Below are 6,000 nucleotides of genomic sequence, written 5' to 3' on the forward strand. Positions count from 1 at the left end.
ACTGCAAAGATTTCCTTAAAGATGTAGGGTTCTTATGCTTGATTCGACAAGAAACCCTGGTCAGGAAGACGTTAACAAACTGGTGGCTCTGTTGTATCAACTCTGTTCTTCTGCACGTACTGAAATGAAACCAAGGCTCAGAAGGTAAAGTGAAGACTGTCCACTTTAATCCAATTGTATTTATGTCCAGCTGACTGGCTTCTTGATGTTGCTTCATTCATTTATGCCCAAGAAGGTCAAAGTAATCCTTAACTGTTAAGACATGCAAATCTCATTATAGAGTAAGTTACCGAGTAGAATTTAAATATGGGTATCACTTACAATTCGAGCAATACGTATGCAAGGTTTAGGATCTCCTTTGTTCATTAAAGCCCAAATTACATATTTCTTAATGACTACAATATTCATTCATTCATCTACATGAAGTTTTACCTGTATTAGTACACACATATATAATTTTTGTGAAAGTTTCCTTATTAAATTGCAGTATAGGTTGAAGCAATACACAAAATACTGTTTTTTGTGCTGTAAATTTAACAATACACATTTCTTAGCATATAATAATTGTGCTTTTTATTATCGACAAAGAAGTTGTGTATGATTTTCATTCAACAAAGTTCCGGTTTTATGTCATGATGAATAAAGCATTGTTCACAGGGAACAGAATTTGGAGAAGTAGCTAATTTGGGTTTCCTGAACAAGGAAGGGACCAAACGGAACAAAATAGCATATCTAAAATATATGTTTTGAAGCATAAATAAAGGCAAAATCCCTTTTCTTGCAGGTTGTTCCTGTAATATGAAACATGGAGAGTGAGGAACTGTGAGCTCAAATATAACGTTCAGCATTTCCAGTGTTGGCTGAAGTAAGATATTACCCAAGAATAAACCTTCTCTGATTGTTTATTGTACTAGAGTCCAGTGCAGCCCTGTGACAGTAGAGTGACACAACGGTGCCCTTCTTCTGGAGAGATTTTACCTATTTTTCCTGCGCTAAACAAAACATTGCCTCCTGGGTTTATATGTCATATTTTAATAGTCTTGGACATGTTCACTATTCTAAAGCATTAAAGTTTTAAAGGTCAGGCTTATCTTTAACAAAAAGTCTCAAGCTGATTTAGTTTTACAGTACTGTAGGGCAGTATTCATAGGACTTAAATATTGCTTTTCTAGATCTCCAAAGCACTTTAAATATTTGCCTCAAACACCACCAGCATGCAGCCGCCCTGGATGATGCAAAGGCAGCCAATCCACACCAGTGCACTCTCCGCTGGCACTCACCACACATCACCTGTTGGAGGAGACTAGAGTAAATGATGCACAGAACATTATTTTGTAAGACAGTGGTGTGGACGTGTGGCAGCCTACAACTGTCTCACTAGTCTACTGATGATGTGACAACAAATTCTAAAGTAAACATTTGGTGAGGCCGTGTTGCAAGGTTTTTGACAGGACAAGCAACAGGAGCACAGCCAACCACAGAGAATCATTTACAAAAGAGCTGCAACTAGGTAGGTACTAAACATGACATCTTTATTGACTATTTGACACATTAACCAGAGTCTAGACTGATTTAAATTTTCTTTTTTTTAAGAAAATATAACTAAACTGAAGTCATTGCAGTCAGCACGGTGGTGCAGCAGGTAGTGTTGCAGTCACACAGCTCCAGGGTTCTGGAGGTTGTGGGTTCTAGTTCCGCTCCGGGTGACTGTCTGTGAGAAGTTGGTGTGTTCTCCCTGTGTCTGCGTGGGTTTCCTCCGGATGCTCCGGTTTCCTCCCATGGTCCAAAACTACATGTTGGTAGGTGGATTGGCGACTCAAAAGTGTCCTTAGGTCTCAGTTTGTGTCGCCCTTTTAAGGACTGGAGCCCCCTCCAGGGTGTGTTTCTGCCTTGTGCCCACTGATTCTTGGTAGGCTCTGGACCCACTGTGACCCTGAACTGGATAAGCGCTTACAGATAATGAATGAATGAGGAAATGAAAATTCTTTGGCTTTGTTTTTTGTCATGAACTACAAGCGTCAAAATTAAAATAAATTATGTGTTTAGATTTTCATTTGCACTGCAGTATTCAACAGATGAGAAAAATAAAATGAAACTGAAAAATGGATAAATAAAATTCTAAGTGACCATTTAAGATCTCCGTAGGCATTTTCACTGACAAATAGAAAATGAAAACAAAAAGTGACACCTACTACAAATTTATTTTTCATTTTCCAGTTTGCCTTTTACTATTTTAGCCTGAACAACATGAAAATATGTTGAATTTTAATTTTGGCAAGATATACCTTCCATACTGGTTAGCTAGGTGAACACATACAACTATGAAGAAAACTCCTGTGGCATAAAATATCATAAACAGCAGCTAATGTTTACGCCATGACAAGGCTATACACAGGATTTTGTGTATGCAGACAAACCAGCATAACACAAACAAAGCCCTCCCAGTCACCATAATGCTGTCAAATTAAATCAGACACTCTGCACTTTAACCTTATTGTTTTATTTCCAACGTGTTGGAGCACGGGGACACAACAGCATCACGGGCAAATTACTTGTAGTCTGCACTGTATGATCAACAGTGCACCTACACATTTAAAAGACTGCTTTAAATATCCCTGTTTAATCTCTCTGGATTTATTACAAACAAACCACTAGGGTTCTTATTGTTCTGCTCTTATTGAATTTGGCCTTTATTGTGTTCACAGTTGTTTATGCATCCTACATATTACACTTCCTCTTAATTACTTTAAACTGACTTCTCCCAGCTTTAGCCACTGCATATTTTCCTCACCAGTCAATGGTATTGATCTGAGGTAGCCTCCTTCTGCTGCAGCTGAGGGACCCCTGCTGATTCGTTCTGACTCTATACAGGTAATCACATACTGATTTTAAATGCCAGTGATACAGGCTTCTCAGCATGTTTTGATGAGTTGAGCAGCTTGTTATTATAGCTTTGTTGTAGAAAGACAAGGTTCTTACAAGTTGTAGCTGAAGATAAAGTAGTCCATAAAAAGTGTCCTTAAAGCTACATAATACTTTATTTATTATTATTATGAACAACACATGCTTTTACTCTGTCAGGGCAATTGAAACAAATGTTTTACTTGCTCAACCTGAATTTGCCATTGCTTCTAATGCCAAGTGTCAGCTAGGTTTGTATAAAGCCCCCAGGCATTGGACTGTGGATCAGTGCGACTGTGCACTCAAGAGCTAATCATCCAACATCAGCACCTGACCTCACTAATGCTCCTATGGACAAATGCCAACGAATTCTCAAAGCAATATAAAGCCTTCCCAGAAGAGTTTGAAGATCTTACTGCAGCAAAGAGGGACAAAGTCCATATTAATACCTTATTGATTTCAGAAGAAACATTGGAAAAGCAGGTATCCACAAACCTTTGGCCACATAATGTTTTGTTGTATCTGCAGGCATACAATGAGGAATTTAAAATCCTGATCTAATCATTTTCATAGGAGGTTACCAGAAATAAGCCCTTTGGTTCTTTAATGAAATAAAATTATCTTTTTTTAAATAAATACAAACAGGACAATTCTATTAAATTCAGATTTTCTAAATCATTTTTGCATAGCAGTAATATGTAGGTTTTATCTAAAGACTTAGAAGGGAGGTTTCCAGACTCGCAGCTATTGCAGTACACCTTGATAAATGTTTAATTAGGTCCCTGTCAGTTGTCATTAGAAGATTCTGTTGGCATCGAGTACCATGCAATTTCCCCATGTTTTCTTCAGTTATGTATTTGGAGAGAAACGCGGTTATTGTCTGAAACAGTATTTCATGTTTAAGCAAGAAAAGGAGAGTGTAACATTGTGCATTACAACTTCTGCCCACTGCTAACTTACTTTCAGCGTCCAGAAACAATTCTTCCAAACATGCATCTTGAAGTACTTTATTTTTGGTCTGTTTTAATTGACTTAAGATGTCTGCAGCTTAGGTTTCATTTGCTGGGTTTCTTTGCGTCTAAATCAACTCATTCATTCAACGAGTCATGTAATATACTGAAGGAGTGAAATGTAAGCTCTTGTAAGCACACACTAGTGTGGTTGTTAGGCACTGGGTGTACAAATCTGATAGTTTAGTTGTATTTTGTCACGTTTAAAAGAATGCATTCTAACCAGAGTTCAAAACTCACCACTTCGTTCCACATTAAATCGTGTAGCAATTTATATTACGGCCCTCCGATCCACATTAAACAGTGCTATAAAAGTGTCAGTGGTTTTCCCCACCCATCTAGGATAGGTGATTTGTCATAATAACATTTCTCGAAATACTTGTAACATCCCGATAGCAGCCAGTAAGTTTAAAGATCTGATGACATAAAGAAAGGTATTTGTTGTGTATAAGCCAAAAATAGCTAACTAGCAACTGTAAATATTTCATCCAATCATGTCTTTCGCACAGAAGAAGGATTGCATTTTGTGTGTGTGTATAAAAGTTAATTGTAGTTATGTAATGCCATCAGCTAACTATCTGTCTGTGATTATCTCGTGCGTAAACTACACTGTAGTGAGCGAGAGCTGGTTGATGGTATTTATCTTACGGGACTGTGACTCCATTGGCTGCACACTGAATGATGGACAGATAACTCTGGCTGCTAATTGGCTAAATAAAGGTGACTTTATTTCCAAGGGAGAGCTGCGTGTTTCTGTGTGTTTCAAACATAAGTGAACTTAAAAATATGTAACAAAACGCGTCCTGTATCAGTTCAAAAGGGAATGCATCTTTTAGAGTCCAAATATGAGATGATTCTGTATTTTATGGGATGGTTGGCAACGCTATGTGTATGTATTCTCTCAAGAAAGCAATACAGACCAATAACCAACGTCTGTATTTCAACCGTTGTTGAAAATGAATGAATTGGGTTGGCTAAAGAACATTCAGGGGCTCTACAGCTCCCTAAATAAGGTCTAACGACATCCATGTTTATAGGTACGACAAAGATTATTCTCTCTGCAGCGCTCTCTCTGTGTTTACTAATCTTCACTTTTAAATTGCTTTGGAAAGACTGCTGAAAGAATGGGGTGGGACTTTTTAGGAGGATTTTTTTCCAACCCCATTCCACTCACCATACAAAATCACCATAGTTTAAATCAAGACTTTCTTAGCTTCTTTCCACATTAAAGTTCCACTTTAAATGGTTTATATTTACATATAATGTCTGCTCTATGAGATATTTGAAATAAACCTGCCTCTTTTAATGTAAAGGAAAATGCTGGTCTCATTCCTCTGGTAATGCATCATTTGCAACACAATGCTCTAATTTTTTAATCAGACAAATCATTGAATTTCTTTGGTGTTTACATATTCTTTACCTAATTACTGCAAATGTTGTATAAATTCAGGAAAAGTTGTTATAAATTTTGCTAGCTCCTGCAGTGGAACACAACAGAATATCACTAAGTAAACATGTTGTTATTGATGCATTCACTCTCATTTAAAATGTAAGGAAATGTTAAAGTATTCCAAAGTATTCACAATGTGTTACTCACTTTGAATAATATAATGGTATACATTACCTACTACGCCTTAGGGCATGCATTTTGTATTCTGTAGTGGAATACAATTTAAATGTAATCCTCCCAACACTGTATATTTTTATGTATGAATTTATTTGATTATTTGTGCCATTATTTTTAGTAAATCTGACTCAAATCAGCTGAGCAATCAACACTGAACTATCTCATGATGTTTCCAGTGGCTTTGCAGGGTAAGAGGTGTGAATACATATCACAGAAGAACATACTTTGTTGGCTCATTCACCTGTATGACGGCTGTAAGTGTTCATGGCACACTTTGTTGATGATGCCACTTTCTTGTGATGGGAAACATCTCATTCCTGGCATGAGGAGGGGGGAAAAATCTATAATCAGTGTAATCAGTGGTGCATATTTAATTTCTCCTGCTTAGTCCATGTTTGCTGATTGTGGCTCCCATCCAATTTCCTGCTGATGTCCTCTCAGGCTTGTCATTAGCCGTGGTCG

The sequence above is a fragment of the Hoplias malabaricus genome, chromosome 8, assembly GCF_029633855.1.
Source record: "Hoplias malabaricus isolate fHopMal1 chromosome 8, fHopMal1.hap1, whole genome shotgun sequence".
In the NCBI taxonomy this organism is placed as follows: domain Eukaryota; kingdom Metazoa; phylum Chordata; class Actinopteri; order Characiformes; family Erythrinidae; genus Hoplias; species Hoplias malabaricus.